Source organism: Vulpes vulpes, chromosome 5 (assembly GCF_048418805.1).
Source record: "Vulpes vulpes isolate BD-2025 chromosome 5, VulVul3, whole genome shotgun sequence".
Classification (NCBI taxonomy): domain Eukaryota; kingdom Metazoa; phylum Chordata; class Mammalia; order Carnivora; family Canidae; genus Vulpes; species Vulpes vulpes.
The window spans coordinates 23,457,258-23,479,540 of NC_132784.1; the positions used below are offsets into that span (position 1 = coordinate 23,457,258).

Here is a 22,283-nt window from a genome sequence, read left to right on the forward strand (position 1 = left end):
TGCTTCTCCCTCTGCCTATGTCTTTGCCTCTCTCTATGTGTCTTTCATGAAATAATAAATAGAATCTTTAAAAATAAATAAATAAATAAATAAATAAATAAATAAATAAATAAATAAATAAAAAACAATTGATTAGTTTCGTCCCCTTGAGAACACTTCCAGCTGCTTTGCTTAAAATCTGAGTGGCTGATCGACTCTTAACTATTCAGCATTTAATTTTGTATAAAGTTTGTAATTCAAGGTTTTGGTTTGAGGGCTAGGGCGGCTTCTTTTCTTCTTTCTTCTTCTTCTTCTTCTTCTTCTTTTTCTTCTTCTTCTTCTTCTTCTTCTTCTTCTTCTTCTTCTTCTTCTTTCTTCTTCTTCTGTCTTCTCCTTCTCCTCCCTCTACCTCTCTCCCATTCTTTCTCTACTTATAATTTTTGTTTTTAAATTCTGCTTTAGAAAAATTCTTTACTATGAAGGAATACCAATACTGCTACTTCACTTCTGGCAATAGATGCTAGGAAATATGATATTTAAAATACAAATGTTTTACACTTAAATTCATGGCAGACAAAATTATTTTATGTTTTTAATGTTAATTTATAATAATCTTATATGCAAAAAGCTATTAGAATTACCCCAGTGGAAGCATCCAGGATATTTATGTTGTCATATCTCTTTTCTCACATACATGTATTACAAATTGGTAACAGTCACACATTGTGATACTCAGATGCAGAAATACAGTAATATAAATGCATCTAGTGTAAGTTTAGAAGAATACATGCTCTTTTAAGGGAGTACTATCTATCCCCTGAAATCTTAAAAAGTGGTTATTTAACGAGTGGTTCTATAGTGCTATTATGAAAAATTAAAGAAAAATTAAATAAGAAAAAAGGCACTACAATTATTGTCAAGGGATACTCAAAACCAACTAGACGTGTGTGTGTGTGCGCGCACGCATATTCACACACATTTCAAGAAGACAGGTATATTAATGCCAAAGAAATGTTTTATTTTTAAATGAGGGCATATCCCACAGCTCTGCTTCATTCTTTTAATATATTTGTTGTAATGTATATTCTTTCCTGTATTTATATAACAAACATGATGGAGAGTAAAACCAATGAGTAAAACTGCAAATTTTATAAGACTTTCACATATTTTGAAACAAAATTATGGTTATTCATAGCCAATAACAATATTCTTTGTTCTTCATACATTTTTCTCTCACAAAAGTATGTGGTCTTCCAAGCATTACATTTATTTGAAGCCAAATTTTAAATGTTTCCCTTATGATTTTACCCTACTTTTTCCATATCCCATACTGTTTTTATCATATAGTCCAAGAGTAGGATAAAGATAAGCACGCTTATTGGCTTGGTACCGATGTGTTATAGGAAGGGACAAAAGAAAGAAAAAAAAAAAGCCAGATCATACTCCAGGCTCTGCCGTTACTAATTTCCTTAGGCTGTGGGCTGCTCACTTAATCTTTCTTGCCCAGGTGGTTTATCTGTCAACCCTAAAACGTCTGACTCTTTGTCTTTGAAGACAAGATTCAGGATTGGCCACCTGATGAAGGTAGTGACTCACTTATTGCCATAAGAAATACTCTCTTTCAAATCCTTAAATCATCCTAGAACACATGTTCTCAAAACATAGTTCATGACTTTTTTTAGCTGGTAGTTCTCCTTCCTAGAGATTACCACTTTTTCTCATGTAAACTTCCAGAGATTTTCTACGCATAAAAACTGTTTTCTGTGCATAAGGTAATTTCTAAGATGTGACCCAAGACCAAATCCGATTTAGAGCTTAATAAATGTAGGATGAAAAAAAAAAATCAGATGAATGATACTGATGGGGCTCAGGATACACTACTCCAAAATAGGCATCTTGGCATACTGAACATCTTTAAAAAAGGAATTTGAGAAAACAGCAGAAGCAGAAAGGTCACTCTGCCCTTTAATGTGTTAAAAACAAAACAAAACAAACAAAACAAAAAACAAAAATAACCCACAGGCCCCAAATGGAGTCATGTGTGCTGATCCCATATCACCAAACCAGGGTTTAATACCTAAACTATTGCAGTTTCAACCTTCCTCCGGAATGTATCCTTAACCACTCAGTTTGGAATTTTCTGGTCAGTGCTGGTAAAATAATCCACCTAAGAAAATACTTTTGGGTCAGCCCCGGTGGCTCAGAGGTTTAGCTCCTGACTTGGGCTCAGGGCGTGATTCTGGAGACCTGGGATCAAGTCCCACGTCGGGCTCCCTGCATGAAGCCTGCTTCTCCCTCTGCCTGTGTCTCTGCCTCTGTCTTTCTCTCTCTTTCTCTGTGTCTGTCATGAATAAATAAATAAAATCTTAAAAAGAAAAAAAAAAAAAGAAAATACTTTTGTCCCCTCAGGGAGATCACCTTGCCCATAATAATCCTTTTTTGTTTGTTTATGACTTCTTTATCCTGCCTTGCCAAGTCTTTCCTTATCTGAGCTCCTTCAAGCACCAGATGAGAGGCTGCACAATTTATGATTTATTGAATAAAGGCAACTAGATCTTCATATTTTCTCAGTTGAATTTTTATTATTTAACAGCCCCCTCACCTGTCTTCCCTGGAATAGATCACTAAAACTCCTAAAGTGAAATAGACTCTCTGTTTACCAGGGGAAAGAATAATATTCACAGATGGGTAATTTGGGGCTGAGAAATCTGTTCAATCATTATGTTTCTAGTTTCTTCTTCACCATTTATTACCCCAACCCTAAATCCTTCTTTCTAATGCCTCAAATAATGAATTGATTCTTCATACAAAAGGCATAAAAGAAAAAAAAAAAAAGGTATAAAAGCTTTCTGTTCTGGTCACTTCTTTGGCTCTTCACTTTCTTTTGAAGGCTCCCATGTACATGTTAAAATATAATTAAATCTGTATGTTTTTCCCCTGTTGATTTGCCTTTGTCAGTTTAGTTTTCAAACCCAGGAAAGAACCCTAAGGAAGTTGAGCAAAACATTTTCCTCCACTACTGTATGTGTCTAGTAAGGGATATGTACTAAAACCTTGCTTATTCCTTGTTGAAAGATGGCCTTCCCTTATGATGTCAAGGTTTTTTTACCCTAGTCCTTAGCCCACTAAGGTGAGGCCAATCTACTTCAATTTCCCGACTTACTGTTCTATCTTCTATAATAATTCATACTCTTTTTTCCTAAAACATTCCCTCTTTTTGTCTTCCCTCCCAATTCCTACTCATTATTCAAAATTCAGCTCAGATTACTGCCTCTAGGAAGTTTGACTGACTTCTAAGATATAGTTAGACCTATCTCCTGAAGCTCTTATTTAATTGCTATTGTTTTAAGTCTGTGTCTCCCAATAGACAATGACTCTGAAAGGCACACAATAGAACCTAGATGCTATGAATCTTTGCATCCCTAGTTCCATCTACCAAACCATCATAAGGAGGCCTTGAAAACTTTTCTTTCTTTAATAAAGAAACCATCGACGGCACCATTAACATCACGTTTTATTCTAATACTTTTTCCTTTTATTTTTATTTTAATTAATTCTTTTTCTTTTCACTTCAGGCAAGGTGCCATTTTGTACGTTCCAGAGGCTATAATTTACAAGGAACTTCTCTTTATACCATATAATTAAGACTGTAAATACTAGTAGCCTTTGCATGAAAGTCAGGTATTTGCAACCAAAAAAAAGGCTATTCAATTATAAGAACTCTTCTGATCTCCTTAAGGACACCGCACTTGTGTCTCTTGACACCTAAAACATTTCAGTTTTTGACATTTACTTCATCATATATTTTCAGCAAGTGAATTAATATAATCTATCAGTTAATCCTACAATAATGTTAAAATTAGAAATATTCATTTTGTCACCAAAAATTTTTTTTAATAGCTACTTATAGGGGCAGGTACTGTTGTAGGAGCTGAATATACAGCAGTGAATACAAAGAAAACAAAACAAAGCAAAACAAAATACCCTACTCCTTTAGTGCTTAAATTCTAGTAGAGTAGATAGAATCATTAAGTAAGTAAAATATTTATATGTTGATAATGCTGTGAAGAAATATATAGCATAAAAGGAGTTGAAGAACACTAGGAGAGGGATTTAGTTTTGAATTACATAGGCAAGGGAGACCCTACCGAGAAATAAATACTCAGGAAATGGGGCAACATCCCTATCTCCCAGGGAGGAGCGTTCCAGACCTATGCTACCTAAAGCCTTAGGTACATATGTACACTTCATATTTGGGGGCAGCAACATGACTATGGGAACTATGGAGTGGTATGAAGAAAGGGAGAGCTACATATGGGTCATGAGGTCAGAGAGGTAAAGAAAGGCAGGATTATATAAGGCTTATATGAGAACTTTAGCTATTCAGAAGATTTTGTGTTTACTTTGAGAGATAGGTGAAGCCATTGGCAAGTTCATTGAAGAGAAATGCTATGATCTAGCATACATTTTACCAGGGTACTGGGCAAGAAACAGAATATAAATCAAGAAACAAGAGTAGATAGTCAAATAGGTAGCATGTGTCACAGGCTAGCCCTTGAAGTATGGTGGAAAGGTTTGTGAAGGTCACGAGACAAATTTAGATTTTCAGTCCTATTCATTCTCTATTAATAGATGCATTACTAGATGCAATACTAGTAGTTGTATAATAGATGCAATACTCCTAGTTGAAGTATTCTACTGACCTTTCTACCCTCAATATGTTTAGTGTCTGAAAAGAAAGAAATTCAAATACAAGTATAAAATAACAAGTATCATGAAGAAAATGAGGGGAATGATTGGTCTAAGGACTGAGCTGACCATTAAGGATAACCACAAAATATGGGTAACAGTCCTCAATTATTTAGCAGCTGTTGACAATTGTTTCAAGGTATCACACAGATTTACTCAGCTATGAAAAATATTTTGGTAGAGGCATATCCTACTCCAAGAATACAAAGAAGAAAGGCTTCACAGACTAGTTGGACATAGAGTACTTGGACTGATATATGATAAATAGAATTCTGAAAGGCAGAGGTAGGGTGTGGTAGAGGGCTGATAGTTTGAATTTTGACAAATTCAGTCAATAGCAATAGGTTGGATCAACCTGTGAAAAGCGGGAAAATAACCATATTAATCATTAGTATTTTAACTAAGCAATGGAATAGCAACGGAAGATTTTAGTAGCAAGATTTACCTGGTTGCAAGAGTTCTAGGATGACCTCTAGCAGAAGTGTGAAGGAAGGACTTGGAATGGGTTCAGGAAGGAGGAAACTGGAGGCCTAGGGGTCATTTGGGAGGATATTACTTTCATTAAGGTGTTTGGGAGGCAGAAAAACAGAATTTTTATGGGTTTTAATAAAACCTAATTATATAGGATGATCAACTACTCTCTTACATCCTGAAATAACATTCTAAAAGAGAATGACTAATTGAATCTATATGTGCTCTCCATGTTTTGCCTGCATTACTGTAATTGGGTACTAACAAATCAAAATGCATTTTTATTCTAAGTGACGATAATGGAGAATTTTCTTTTTTCCTAAGAAACATATGTTTCAGAACTAGTTCTGTAAATAACAATATGTTTATTTTGACAATGTGATGTTAAATGTGATGATCACATTTTTATTCCTAAAACAAAGTAATTGTGTGTGTCACATTCATATACTTCTGTCCCATTACAGTAATTTACAATTAGCATATTAAAATAGTGACAATTCTGAAGAGGAAAATTTATCATTTTCATTTCAAAATGTGGATATCCTATAGAGGTATATGTTTATATATAGAACATTATATAAATTTATCACATTAATTTATGGAAATTGAATTAAAATTAGTTCTTATATTCACAATGAATTGAAGCTAATAGTCAATATTTCATCTTTTAAATAATTTCTGTTAACGTATCTAGGCAATTCAGTAAAATATGATGTGGAAGTTGAATTATCCAGATAATTGTTTTTATGCTCCTTTTAATTGGAATATAATTCTCATCTTTTGTTTAATCTTTAGATAAGGTTTTTCCAGTTACGTATTACATGCTTAGGCCCCCCAGTTTTAATTAATAATTCCATAGGCCCACCATATCCCTCACAGCTCCTGAAGAACTTCTACCAAATCCCAGGGCTCCTTAGAAAGTAGCATGTAAATTAGTATAATCTTCATTTTTACAGTAGAGTAAATTGAGGCTTAGAAAATTTATGTGATTTCCTCAAGGTAGTATAGGAAGGAACAGAAATAAGTCCATAACAATGATTTTTTTAAATCATAAATTCAGAGCCCTTTCTAATATCCCACCTCAACAAAAATCACTTTGCCCAAATAAGAATGGCAATTAAATACTATATATACCCTCAGCTATTTTCCTGTTCTTACCATGCATTGATCATCCATTCTGATTTTCCTTTGATTGCATATTTTATGAGGTGGTCCATTTTCAATTCTGTAACTCATGTTGCTATTCTTTGATCACTTACATACACTTGTTGGCTTATACATAAGATTAAGCTGTCCATTCATGTTTATGTCTCTGTTTCATACTTCTAACAGATTTTATTAAAATTTTACTTGATCCTTTTTTTTAGATTATTACTAAGGATAACAAGCAAACCTAGGAATGACTGAAGTACATTTTCATTTATTATTGACCCTTTCCTATCTCCACATCAATATAATTAATGTAATTTCATCTATTTTAAGAATGGAACGATAACATGGTCCCTGTAGAATAAGAAATACATATTTGTTTATTTCATTTTTTTCTTTTTTTAATAATTCCAAGTGAACAGATTTTACATGTGCTTGAATTTTAATGCCATTGCTCTTGGAGATAGTTCTTTGTGTTTCTTTCTTTCTTTCTTTTTTTAAGATTTTTATTTATTTACTCATGAGAGACACAGAGGGAAGGCAGAGACCTAGGCAGAGGGAGAAGCAGCATCCTCGCAGGGAGCCAGATGTAGGGCCAAGCCCTGAGCTGAAGGCAGCCGCTCAACCACTGAGCCACCCAGGCGTCTCTAGTTCTTTATGTTTCATGTTACTTTTAGTGGGGTTTGTTTTAAAACACTTGTAATGTATCTTTTAAAAATATTTTTAAATCAAACTGTATCAGATACTAAAGGACAGATGGTAAGTAGTCTTAACTTGAAGCAATTTAATAGAGAATGGGAAAAAGGAAAGAGAATAAGAAAAGAATCACAGAAAAATTGGAATGTTTAAAAATATCATGGTTTGATTTTATTATGAGACTAACACATAGTAGACTACCTTCCTGCTTTCATTCCCCAGTTATATAGTAATTGCTAACTTTACAGTTAAGTATTGAACATGTGAACACATTTCAAACATGTGAGTATTAGGAGAAAAATTAGTTCAAAGAATAAAATTGAAAAACAGTACCATAGTAGGGTTCCAAATAAGGGTGAAATAGGCTTATTTCAAACCATGGGAGTATTGGATTTCTATAGATGTCAGTCTTAGAAATTCAAGGTGTTGGCTTTGAAGATGAATTAAACTAAAATAATTCACTTGCTATGCCACTCCACCAAATAAACAAAACATAAATAATAAACAAAAACATAAATAGCTAAACAAATGACTAGTTTCTAAAATATACTAGTCTTTCTTGAATTAACTAAATTACAATGAAGTGCCTAGGTTCTTGTCCAATATATACATATGGATTCCTAGGTCAACTCTGAAGATAATAAGCCAATAAGCCAAAATAGGCTTAAAAAGTGCCATGAGAGTATCGTTTTAAATCAAGTTCCTCACTTCAGACACGTATGAGAAACACAGAGCCAATGGGTCAGTTCCTGGCATGGGACATGTTCTTGGGATATGGTACTTGTCTGTAAATGAGAATTTGGTTGTCACTCTGTTCTAAAGCAAAAATAAGGTTCTGGTTTGAATTACAAAAATAAGTTCAGACTTTTGTTGAATGTATCATTCATAAAATTCATCCTTTTGTATGCCTTCCATTCTACATTAACTTACTTGAGTGAAGGAATTAGACTGTTCCTTGTTTAGTGCCAACTCCCTATACAAAAGTCCAGAACCTGGTGATCCTTGATCAAAACGTTCTTCTAAATGAACGCATTAATTACTATGTAGTGATTAATCAAGGGGAATATTCTATCAATAAGAATACTTTAATATTTTAATTCAGAAATAAAATGTAAAGATTGGAGGATTCAAATATACTGAATCCAGTTTGTAGTAAATATTTTTCTCCCTGAAAGAGCTGCTAACTATTCCATAGCTAAAAGAGACAAAATACCCTCCTGATTTTTAGTTTTAGGTAGTTTTGATAATCATATCCCACAACCAAATAACTATTATCTCTTCTAGATTCACTCCGCCAAAAATCAGTTGACTTCTGAACAGGTATATTACTTTTTTCTTTTCCATAACTGATGCCCTTTTTAATCACCTTGTTAACATAATACATCTTTTTCAAATAGCTAGTCAAGAGCTGACTTTTTTGGAATAGCAATTCACATGTTTATTAAGCTCTCTCTAGGACTATATGGAATGTTACTAAAAGAAATTTCCTAAATATTTCCTTCTCTGAAAGTGAAGAGACTGAAATAAGTAGCATATTTTATTAATCTAATTCTATGTGCTTAATGAAAATAATTTTAAAACTCACGTTAAAAACTGTGGATCAGACTATGTTCTAAATTTTTAAAATATGTTATTGAATTTTCACTCTTACAATAATTCAGCGAGATGTTTATTACCTTCATGTAAGGGATGAGATAATTACGCATCTCATTTTCTTTTCTCTTCTCTCTCTTTTTATTTTAATTGTGTGTGTGTTTAATTCCTACATAGGAATTTGTAAAGAGGGATCCCTGGGTGGCGCAGCGGTTTGGCGCCTGCCTTTGGCCCGGGGCCCGATCCTGGAGACCCGGGATCGAATCCCACGTCGGGTTCCCCGTGCATGGAGCCTGCTTCTCCCTCTGCCTGTGTCTCTGCCTCTCTCTCTCTCTGTGTGACTATCATAAAAAAAAAAAAAAAAAAAAAAAAAAAATTTAAAAGGAATTTGTAAAGATTATAAATCTGTTTTAATAAATTAAGGTTAAAATTTTTCTTTTTTTTAAAGATTTTATTTATTCATGAGAGACACAGAGAAAGAGGCAGAGACATAGGCAGAGGGAGAAGCAGGCTCCCTGCAGGGAGCCCAATGCGGGACTTGATATCAGTACCTCCCTCCCCCATCACAACCCAAACCAAAGGCAGGCCACCCACTTAGCCACAAACGTGACCCAATATTAGAAATTTTCAAAACTCAAAAAACAAACATAAAACATATTCTTAAAGTTCAAAGCAATATTAATAATCACAGTAGACAATGTCTATAGGGAATTCTGGAATTTTACATAGATGTAGATAAAAAAATGCCTGCCTTCTCAGTAGATATCAAAGATTTCCATATTGCATGCTAACTGCTCAGGCAGTTAATTTGCACTAATCAGCTGGAGACAAAGGGAGAGAAAATTACAGTAACTTGATGAGTTAATTTTGTGTTTTATAGTCATTGTCTTCCTGGGTTGCTAAATGCTCCATCTTTAACATAGTTTTGAGATATTATAGACGCCCTTGTCAAAACCAGGCAACACATTTGTGAAACTGTTAAAATCATCTGAAAGTTCTTTCACTCATTTGTTGTAAAAGAGAAACCAGGCCCTCTAAATTGAAAAGAAAAAGGCAGGCCTGAGGGCTTTTCCAAATCCCTCTAACAGATTCTCTCCCTACAGAGTCTTTCTATACATTTTATTTAGTGGTCTCTATGCATAATCTCTCAAAACAGTTGTTAAATATTCTAGGAATTTTCAATTAAAAATAAGATGGTAGACATACTCTCTTTATAAAGTGATAGAACAGAGTGTAGCTTCACATTAGCATTTGGGAGATTATTTCATCTTCTTCCCCAACGACTGAGTCAAATATGCCATACCCATGAATGTACTCCATCATAGTCTTAAGATTACTGCATAAAGTACTTTAATTGCACAGGAAAAGTACATCGTCCTGCACTCTAAAGCAATAAATCAGAAGTAATTTATGCATATCTTGCTAAGATATTAAAGACCAAGAACACCCTTCAATGTTAAACCCAAGAGACCTTTCATTATTTCTTTCAATGCAATTTAATACCAGAAAGCCATTAAATGTCTACTATGTATAAAGAACTCTGCTTACAGAGCAGGGCCTACTGAGATGAATACTGTATAGTCCTGGCCTAAGGAGGGTCTTACATATTAATTTCAACAAGCAAATGGATATCTATTAGACTGATGATCCATAATAGTCATAACTTTGTATTATGGAACATGATCACCAGGAAATACTTTTCATGAATTAAAGAGGGGGAAAGGTTACTTATGTAAAACAACAACAACAACAACAACAACAACAACAACAAAAGCAGGGAGGAAATACTCAATTATTTAGGACTATGCTGAAACACTGGCATCTTTCACTTACTGTAGCTCTGTATAGATTAGCAGACTTTCTAGAAAAAACAGGGATTGGACTCTCTGAAGACCAGTAGATTCCACAACTGAAAAATTTAAAGAAATCAATACATGGATTAAAGTAGTTTTTACCAAACACTGGCTTCTTGATAATCAAACCATCAGTGAAGGAAGTAGATTTTGCTTTACTTTTTTCTGTTTTGAGAATCTAATGGAAAAGGCTTTGGGGATGTGACTATTCATTTTGAAAGTGAATTTGATGGCTCTATACTACTCACCTAGATCATTTTATGTTTTTCTTTATGCCTGAGTTCACTCTAAACAGGTATCATATTTCCCTTGAAACATATGAAATCGACCATATTTGACCATTTCTAACATACACAAAGGGCAATATTTCAACTCAACATTCCCTACCTTAGATACTATATATTATAATTATATCAAATGGAAAATTTTTTTGTGACATAGCTTATAAACTCTAAATACCAATCTGGTACAAATTAAGTAATGAGATAAAAACTGGCATAAATTGTCATAATTATTTACAATATTTCTGGTGTTTTTACTTTTAACTCCAAATTTTTATAAGTTTATGATTCTAAAGTGGGCTCATCATTTTGCTCTTGGATCTGAAATGAAGGAAATGTGAAACCAAGGCAACTCCTTCTTCAGATAGAAAATAATTGTTTTATTTTACTTTACTCATTCTGCTTCATTAGTCTAGGCTAAGCTCTGAGAATCCAGACAGGGCTTCAGAACAAGTAGTTATAATCAGAAAACATCAGATATTAATTAAGATGCCCTTCAATTAACTTCACATTATGGAGTCCACCATGATTGTACACTGGAATTTTGACCTCATAGCTTTTAACAAAAAGGAAAACATGATGTTAATTGCTTTATTGGAACTTTTTAAGGGTAAGCTTCTGAGTTAAGCAATTTATATGTTTTAGAGAGCACCAGCCCTTGAAAGAGAGAGAGTTGGTTTGGAATCAAATCCAATAATGCTGTTTATCAGCAATGAGATATTGGCAAGGTATTAAATCTTTGTAAATCTCAGTTTCTTCATCTGAGACATGGAAAAATGAAGAGTAAAACTTAATAGAGTTATTGTCAGACTTAAAAGTAACAATCCATGGGGAATGTTAAACTATGCTTGTTTAGGTGCACCTGGGTGGCACAGTAGGCTAAGCATTAGGTTCTTGGTTTCGGCTCAGGCTGTGATTTGAGAGTCTTGATGTCAGGGTCCTGAGATCAGCCCTTTGGGGAGTCCCAGGGTGAGTCTGGAGGCAGTCTCTGAGCTCAGCATAGTCTGTTTAAGACTCTCTCTTCCTGTCCCTCTGCCTCTACCCCCTGCACGGTCTCTCTCTCTCTCACTCTCTCTCTGTTTCTCAAATAAATAAATAAATCTGAAAAAAAAAAAAAAAACTTGTTTAAAAGCAATCTATAAATCCTGTTATAAATTGGATATTTTAAAGATATCATAGTAGACCATATCTGAAGGATTTATAACATCATCACATCTAAACCTCTGCCTCAAAAAGATAGAGGTATATCACTTAATGACTTACGATTAAAGTACACCCAAAGAAAATAAATCCCTTAAAATAACAATTTCTTTGCTTTTCCACCAGATGGTGATTATGTTTTCTTGAGTAACTTTTTTTTTAAGATTTTATATTTTATTTATTTATTTTTGTGAGAGAGAATGAGCACAAGCTGCAGCAGGGGCAGAGGGAGAGAGAGAAGCAGGCTCCTCGCTGAGCAGGGAGTCTGCTGTGGGACTGGATCCCAGGACTCTGGGATCATAACCTGAGCGTAAGGCAAATGCTTAACTGACTAAGCCACTCAGACACCCCTTCTTTTGTAACTTTTAAAGTGCTAATTTTGGTCTTTTAAAGTGAGAAATGTTAAATATGCATATATAACTGATAGCTTCCTTAACTATTTCAAATGCTTTATCATCTCTGTATCTGGTTTCTACTTAGATTAATAACAGATATTCAAAATGCTTTTCTTATATATACATACATTTTTAAAAACTATGTTCTATGAGTTTTTAACTTTTATTCTCTCTAAATAAGTCCTCTGATACAAAAAATTACAAGATATAATGATCAAATTTCCAGTCATATTTTGTTTGTGAGGTATTGAATTAGCATCCTTTTGTCTAAATATAATAACTAACCCTCAAAACTACCTTCTTTCCAAAAATAATAGCTTCATTAGCCAATTAAAACATATTCCAAACCAATAGTTTACCTGTATACTTCCAATTGTCACATATTTTGGAGACTGGAAACTACTTTTTCCTCACAATTTTCTAATTTCGCTTTACTAAACTGATTTTGCTCTTCTCTAGTCACTTGTTAACTTGTTAAATACTTTCATTTGGGAGGAAGACCTTCCTCTGTCCTATGGTCCCTCCAGCTGGACTAAGAATCAAATTGATGAGACAGATTAATAGGGGGGGTGGGGCTGAGGGGCATAATACACACAGACAGGAATTTCTAAAGACAATGAGACAATATCCAATTTATCTGAGCTAAGGAGTTGGAGAGAAACCTGAGGATACAAAGGGAAGAAAACTCATTAGCAAGAAGGGGAAAGGAGATGTTTAGAAAAATAAGAATATTCTATTATTTAGATGAGTTCCTTTGGTAAGGGGGCTTCTGTTAATATGTCTCTTCATGTTGCAGGCTCTCCTTTCTAGTATAAATTTGGGCAATTATGGGCGAGGCAGAGAACCTTTCTTGCATCCTCCAGGTTTTTTTTTTTTTTTATCACTTTTAACTTGAAATAGTCTTTATGTCAATGTAGCACATTTTGGGGCAGTCCACCCAGGGCCCCTACATTTTCCTATTTGGTATAATAGAGGAGAAAAAATTAAGTAGGAAACAGATGCATTTCCTAGATATTTGGCAAGCTATTGTGGCATGTCTCAGTTGAGATTAGTTTCAAAAGTATAAATTCTTAGCTCTTTTCAGAAAGAAAAGATAAATAAATAAGTAAGTAAATAAATAAATAAATAAATAAATATATATATATATATATTAACAGAAAATAACTGGAGGAGAGAAAATAAAAAAGGGAGGAGGAGAGGAGGAAAGGAAGGGAGGGACAAAGGGACAGAAGGACAGAGGGATAGAGAGAGAAAGCAAATAAAGCACATTCATTAATTTATTTTCCCATTTAAAGTCTGACTTTTTAAAAACAAAATAAAATTAATTTTGAAATTTCATTTTCATATAAAAGGAAAGCATAAATAGGATGTAGTAGCAAAGAAAGAGCTAAAATTGTCAGTGAAATAAAATATAGCTTGGTGATCTCACCAAATTTAGAAATGTGTATGCATTGTTCTGGTAGGTTTGATTCCTAAGGTCACTGATACGTGTTTCTTTTGCTTATTTCTTCTATTTTCCATCCCCTTCCTTCATTCTCCCTCCTTACCTGGGAAAATTATAATAGACTGCAGCTTCTCTTCTTCCTCTCCCTTCAGGTATATGAAATCCCAGGATAATTCTACAAAGTCTAACAGTTTACTGGGAACTTGTACCACATTATCTCACTCAGCTTCTTTGTGGTTTGTTTATTTGTTTTCATAAATTTGTAGAAACTAAAATGATATACCGCCCACCTAAGGTATAATAGAATCCTTTTAAGAAGCTCAAACAAATATAAGGTAGAATATAGTATTTCTCTGTCCTTTGAGGTATCTAGTCCTGTTAATTTCTCTTTGTGGAGCTATTCTGTGATATTCCACTTTCCTCTCATTTTTATACCCAGCTTTATAGTTCCAAGGTCATCCCTTTCGTTGTCTTAAAGCCTACTTTGTGATAGCATTCACCTATTTCTATCCCTTTTTAGCTTACCTAATGTCACCAATATACCTAATTTTCACATTGTTCAGACTGGGATGAAGAAACCTTATCACATGATTGAAGAGGTAAAGGAGCAAATGAAACAGACAGGAAAAAATACCTGAAAGTACCAATTAAAATGCACAAAATGATCCCATTCAACCTTTTATTTTTTTTTTATTTTTTTTTCCATTCAACCTTTTATTGAGTGACACTTTTCCATATGTTTCAGGACATTTAGAAACAGCTTTGCTAATTTAATATATCGGGAAAGGACCCATGATGTTTCTATGCATATTTTATTGCTATAAATATCTTCAGAAGGGTGGGCAGGAGGGCTTGTATACATATATACAGTAAGATTAGAAAATCAGCAATACCTTTGGGGACCACTAATCTTTCACTTTCCCCTTTCCAGACTGTAAATCTAATGCACTGGAAAAATCAAAATATATTTGTCTTGATCACTATCTAGGTGCTTGGGAAAATACCAAAATTAAGGATATGAAAAGGAAAAAAGGGAAATTATTTTTTTAAGGAATTAAATAGCAATGAAAGAATAATGTTTAAATCAAAGCATCTGGAGAATGAGAAAGCATGAAAAACATTTGAATGCCCTGGACAATAATCTTCTTTGGGTAAAATGGAATTAGTTTAAAGTTAAGAAAGGAATGAAAATAAATACCTGAACAATTGTGTTATAAACAAATTTACTATATTGACCCCTTCAAGGCAGCAGGATGGAAGCAACACCTGCCCAGAGTCTAAAAGAGTCACGGCTCATTTTTCCTCCCTCTTCTTTGAAAATGTTATATATTGAGGGTAGGACACAGGCACAGTTGCAGAAGTGCAAAGATGGTTAAAAGGAGATATGAGTCTCTGCATGGGCAGGTTGTTCTAGAATGTCAAAATATTCTAAGATGGAAAATGAACACAGAAGGAGAAGTAAGGAAGTGCACTTCAAAACTTATGGCTTATATTCTAGTCATCATTTTGTTCTTGGTTTCTCTCTCCCTTTTGTGGACATTCTTTTATTCTACAGCCAGAATGGTGCCTATACATATCTATGACTTCCTCCACTGACTTGTCTTTGCACAACAGGGGAACACTATCTTTCCTGATGAGTTCTAACTATGAACTGGCTGCAGTGTAACAACCCAGGGATACTGTGTCCTGCCCTGATATTGTGTCCAGCTCATAGGATATAACTAATGGGGCACCTGGGTGGCTCAATTGGTTAAGCATCTGTTGGCTCAGGTCATGATTCCAGGGACCTGAGATCCAGCCCCACATGGAGCTCCACATCTGGCACCTTGCTCAGTATGTAGCCTGCTTCTCCCTTTCCCTCTGCCCGATGTTCCCCCTGTTTGTGCTCTCTTTCTCTCTGTCAAATAAATAAATATGTCAAAAAAGGATATACCTAATAAACAAGAGAACCCCATTCCATGTACATGGAGGGAAAAACAGAAAAGTGGAGCTGGTTTAATACTGATGCATATATAGATCTGATCTCTATCTGTTCTCTACACCACCGTTTAGGTCAGGTAGCTACAAGAAGCTCAAGTCTCACAAACTAGGATCTAAGCCAATAATGTGCCCATAGCATTTTTCTGGCCCTATCTGAACCCAGGAAAACCTTCTATTGAGCCTTTAAAATGGAATGTCTGTCATCAATAAATTCTTTGTATTTTGAACCTCCTAACATTCCTTTCAGCATTTTTATTCTGCCTGCGACCTGGTTTTCACTCAAGGACACAGTTTCCCCTGAGCTTCTTCAGTTGATAGTTGTTTTCTATCCATTTCCTTCTTCCCCATTTACTATTTGAGTCTGGAGGTTTTGAAGCTCACTGAAATTTCTGGATAATTTTCCCATCTCCATCCCTTAAAAGTATCCATCCTTTGATCCTCTGACGGCACCATTATCCTCATCACAACTCTGACTTGGTTCAGGAATATCCTTGAAATTTCTTATTCCTTCCTTACTCCTTCTCCAAAATAATCCCTGATTAATTCTTCATGATTTTAGCACATATGAAGATGATTTTTCCAATACCGTAGTCAAGTCTGTTGGATTCTTGACCTTTTCTCCTCAAAAAATCATGTTCTTCCCCATACATCATCCAGCCACTCTCATGATTATAGTCTAAACTTGCCATTCCCAAAATACGTAATCTCTACACTTTCGATTTCCAGTATCCCATTCTATGAACACAAGCTCTCACCCTTCCAGCTCATTAACCTTAGTAATTTACCCCACAAGTCCTCAACTCTTTAGATCGTTAATCCATTTTCAACTGTCTGCCCTTACCTCTCCTCTGCCCTTTCTTCCTTTTATAACCAGTTTAAATCCTATGCCCAATCATTTATTGACTCTGCTGAAATCACCTTCAACTTCTATATCCATTTATGCTTCAACAGTGCTGCAACTCTGTACCTGTACCCACCCACACAGGTAAATATGGCTGAAAGAAAAAGGAACACCCCCAAAATCATGCTAAATAGTATAGGCTAGCAAAATATGCCACTCTAAATTATGCCACTCTGGCATAAGGATTATTTTGAGCTGAAGGCTATTAAGAAGAAACAGATACAAGGAAAGTTCTCTGCTTTCCCCCTGTTTCCTTAGAACAAGGAGATAAATTTGCAAAGATGTCTGCCTTCCCCTCTCTACCAGGAAGGACAAAATTTAATCACAGGAAACTTTAGGCCTTTATCAGCCTGGGAGAGACAGCACCAGAGGACTCCACATAACAAACTTTACTAACTAGCTCTTATCTTGCATTAGTTACCATATATTTACCTTCCCCCAGTATGCTACCTCTGAGATTCAAGGTCTTTTTCCTTTGTCTTACGGCTTCTCTAAAATTGCATTGTTCTGTTGCTAAAATGCTATATAAGCCCAAATTTTAACCAACTCTCAGTTACCCATCCTTGAGTTCCTCTCATATATATATATATATATATATATATATATATATATATATAGGAATATATATATCATATAACATAATATATAGGATATATATATATCATATATTAACATATATAATATATATGTTAATAAGCTTCTGTTTTCTCTTATTAATCAGTCTTTTGATACAGAGCCCCAGGCAAACATCTAGAAAGGTAGAAGGAAAATATTTTTTTCTTCCTAATAGTCTAATTTTACAATTATGTTCATAATCTCAGGAATCACAGCAATTATATTTCTTTGGTTTACTGTCACCTACTCTTGTGGATCAGTGCCATTCAAAACATGGCCCTTAGCTTCTGGACAGTCTACGACATGTTTACTACCAGCCTACAATATATGTAGCAGAGTTAAAAGAAAACATTTGGCATATTTTATAGCAATTTTGTCATCAGCTAGACCCCAAGACCTGCCTTTACTGTCCACCTGCTTGTACTCATCTTTGTCCCACATCTTTCCTTAAGCTGTTCTTTCTAGTTTATCTCTCAACTCAGACAGATGAAAAGCAAAACCACCTCTAGCCCCTTGAGTGATAGCAACTGCTTTGACAGCCCTTCAGCCAGCCCAAGCCACTCAAACAAGTTTGAGCTTAATCTTTGACAGGTGCCTGCATAAAAAGGACCATGGAGTGACCTCTAGAATTACCGATGAGTTCCTTTACCTCATTATAGACATGTTTCCTTAAGGCACATGCATGACCTTATCTCTACCTCTACATACAAGGACAGGCTTCCCTATCTAAATATTCTTCCGAACCTTAAATAAAAGGATTTCTTTTCTCTGGGAGTCATGGCTTCAGAAGCTATTCCCTGTGATCTTATTTGCTGCAAATAAAATTTTCTTTGTGTGACAACTCAACCTAGAGCAGTTTCTGAATCACCGAGGAGTGAACCCACATTGGTTTGGTTACAATTTGACATAGTAATTTTATGTATTATGAATATTTTTTTTAATTTTTTTATTTATTTATGATAGTCACACAGAGAGATAGAGAGAGAGGCAGAGACACAGGCAGAGGGAGAAGCAGGCTCCATGCACCGGGAGCCCGACATGGGACTTGATCCCAGGTCTCCAGGATCGCGCCCTGGGCCAAAGGCAGGCGCTAAACCGCTGCACCACCCAGGGATCCCCTATGAATATTTTTAAATTGGATTTGTATTTTATGCTTATTTACACTTTGATTTTTTGAATAATTCTATTGTAATTTTCAAAAGTATTCCACCATGTTTTAGAAATCAAAACAAACAAAAAGAATCTAGTCCTTCACCACAGATAATTTGAGATATACAACCTTAGATTTCTAGTTGATACCCCTGTCTGAAACCTCTGTTGCTTTATTTCCTATACTTGCTCCTAGCTTTCTATTTTATAAAGCAAATAGAAGCAATTAGAAGTAAATTTCCACCACCACCAGATATACTCATCCATCTACCTGTGTCTGTATTCACATAGTTTCCTCTTGTGTTATCATGCTTGAACTATGTACAACTTTTCCACTGTGCACAAGGACCCCTATCTTCCCATCTGCTTTCAGACATTGCTCCAGCAGGACTTCTAATTCTTGCCTGTATTATTAAATCATCGCCCTTCACAGGATTTTTCCTATCGATGTGTAGATGTACTACTATTTATTCACCTTAAAAAAATAAGTTCTCTATTCCATTTTTTTCCCAGCTCCCACTTTATTTCTCCCCTTTCTGCTCCTTCCCTATTATGGCAACAGTCCACAAATAATTATTTAAATTTATTGTGAACAGTTTTCCTCTTCTCATTCATTTCTTTCTTGATGTCATTCCCTTCAGGCTCTACAAAATCTGCCCCCTAAAAATTTATGTTTCTGATCTCATTCTTTTCTCTCTCTCATTTACTCAGCTTTAGCCATACTGTTCTCCCATGCTGTTTCTCAAACATGCCAAGTTTCTTCTGGATTCAGAACCTTAGATTTTACTTCTCTGTTTTGAATGTTCTTGATAGCTGCATTGCTAGCTTCTTCTTTTCCTTCAGTTCTTAACTCAGAAATCACTTTGTCATTGAGGGCCTCACTTAAGCCTACTTTAAACACACCTTTAAGCACCCCAACCCCCATACAAAATTATTTTTCCTGTAACAATCATCACTTTCTTTCATATTACATAATTACTGTTTTTGTTGCTGCTGATGCTGTTATTGTTCTGTGGGTGTTACTATTATCATCATCATAACCATCGTTATCATTATCTGCATCCTCTCCTTTCAGAATATAAAGTCCATAAGGCTAGAAATTGTTACTTGCTGTATTCATTGCCCATACAGAGCAGTTATTTGAGGGGAAAAACTATGAAGCAAAACAGGACTACAAGGAATCTATCTAAACATAATAAAGATGCTTTAACAAAGCATTATAGACAACATTATCTATTGATGAACAAAACCAACTTCTATTAAAATCAGGAATTAAACAAGGATGCCTGTTATCACCACAAAAAATACCAATGTTATTTATAATAACAAAATGTTATCTCAGATGCCTGAGAATGTGCTAAATTTACAAAGTCTATACTTTACCTACAAATTAAAATAATCAGAAATGGAAATGAAAAGTAGAATATCTCAAACACAATGGCACCTCAACTGTAAGAAAGAATAGGTGAAAAACAAAGCAAGCCACAGATACATACACATACACAAATCCCACAGTTTGATTGAATAGCTTGAAATAATTCCTGAATCAATGGGGAAACAATCATGGGAAGAAAAAAATGTTTTATTGTCATAAAGTGAAATGTCTCACAAATTAACAAACATATTTAATGCAATTCCAAAAAGGATCAGCAAATGGATTTAATTGAAGACTAATTTTTTTAAAGTTCAGAATGACAGATAACTAGGAAATTATAAAGATCTTTTGAAAAGTTTACTGTGGAAGAACCTATAAAGCTAGATATTAAAACTTACAATGAGGCCTATATTCATACCTTTACAATGGAAGTATCACATTAAAGATAAAAGATATCTACCACCATTACTGTTATTTAATATTTTTTTCTGGGATAAAAGCTAATGCAATTTAAAAGAGAACAAAAAATAGGCATAACACCAGATATAAATCTATAAGGTATAATTATTTTCAGTTTTATTTTATTTCTAGACAACCCAAGAGAATCAACTAAAAACTTCTATAAATAAGAAGATAATTCAATAAAGTAAGCAGGCCAAAAGTTAATCTACTAAAACTAGTATCCTTCCAGCATACAAATAATAAACAGAAAATTTACTATGGAATAACAGGAAAAAAAAGTTTTTTAAGGGGAAAAGCTGATCCTGAAGTTTGTATCATTGCTTTCTTTCTCCTCTGGCCATTGAAGTTGCCCAAAGGAAAGAAGGCTAAGGGGAATAAGGTGGCCCTGGCCCCTGCTGTTGACAAGAAGTAGGAGGCCAAGAAGGTGGTCAATCCCTTGTTTGAGAAAAGACCCAAGAATTTTGACACTGGAGATGACATTCAGTCCAAAAGGAACCTCACATGCTTTGTCAAATGGCCCACTACATCTGGCTGCCTCAGCAAAAGGCTATTCTCTAGAAACATCTACAAGTGCCTCCCATGATTAACCAGTTCACCCAGGTCCTGGACTGCCAAAGAGCTACTCTACTGTTCAAGCTAGCCCACAAATACAGACCGGACACAAAGCAAGAGAAGAAACAGAGATTGTTGGCCAAGGCTAAGAAGAAAGCTGATGGCAAAGGGCATGTCCTCACTTAGAGGGCACCTGTCTTTTGAACTGGGGTGAATACTGTTACCTCCTTAGTGGAAGACAGGAAGGTTCATCTGGTAGTGATTGCACATGATATGGATCCTATCGAGCTGGTTGTCTTCCTGCCAGCCCTGTATCTTAAAATGGGGGTTTCCTATTGCATTATCAATGAGAAAGCCAGTCTGGGGCATCTGGTCCCCAGGAAGATTTGTACTACTGTCACCTTTACATAGTTTAACCTGGAAGACAAAAGAGGTCCGGATGGCTAGCTGGTAGAAGCTATCAAGACCAACTACAATGACAAATATGATGAGATTCATGGTCACCAGGGAGGTAACATCCCAGGTCCAGAGTCAGTGGCTCACATTGCCAAGCTGGAAAAGGAAAATTTAAACAACTGGTCACCAAACAGGCTAAGTGTGTGCTGTTGAATTTTCTGTACATAAATGTATTAAAAAGTTCTCTTTAAAAAAAAATAAAGTTCATCTGGTTAAATAAATAAACTATAATAACAAAAATTCTATAAACATTTTGGGAAAAGATGACAGAATTATTATGCACTAGACCTAATAGTTTTTAATATTTATTTTAAAGCTATGGGGATTAAAGGAAATAGATACAGAATTTAATCATACAAAATGAGCCATTAATGTACTAGAAAAAGATGGGATAATTTAAAAAATAATAACATTGTCATCAAAAGGTTTTACTTTTATTTTGAAACCAACTAAAATGGCCATAATTTGTTTTTTGATAGATTCAAGACACTTAAAAAAGAAATTTATAAGGAAAAAAAAAAGAATCACAATTAACACAGCCAAATGCCTTATGGAGATACATTTACAACTCATATAACAAGTACTCATTTCTTTAACACAATAATAGAACAAATTAACAAAGAGCAACAGTATAAAAATGGGCAAGTGCCAGTGACTTAAACTTCTGAAAGGCTGCTTATCTTCTTTTATCATGAGAGAAATGCAAATTAAAATTAAATACTATTTACACTTAGCAGAATAGTAAAGATTAAACAATTGTTAACACAGAGATCCCACAGGAGTATAGGTAAACAAGCCCTCCAATGCAATGTTTTTTGAAGTGTTAATTCTTCCAACCTCTACAGAGAACTATTTGGAAGTGTATACTAAATTGAAAAAGTGAAGAAATTAAATCACACTATTCTCACTTCTAAGCAATTATCCATTTACAGTTGCATCACAAATAATAAAATGTCTAGGAACAAAATTAACCAAGGAGGTAA

At 34.7% G+C, this 22,283-nt stretch overlaps 1 protein-coding gene and 1 pseudogene across 1 annotated transcript in view; one reads left to right on the forward strand and one right to left on the reverse strand.

The window, feature by feature from the left end:
- The window catches only part of LRP1B (LDL receptor related protein 1B), a 1,812,620-nt gene that overhangs the window by 809,384 nt on the left and 980,953 nt on the right, over window positions 1-22,283 (reverse strand). The gene's annotated exons all lie outside the window — the stretch shown is intronic.
- Window positions 4,247-21,453, forward strand: LOC140598945 (large ribosomal subunit protein eL8-like; annotated as a pseudogene).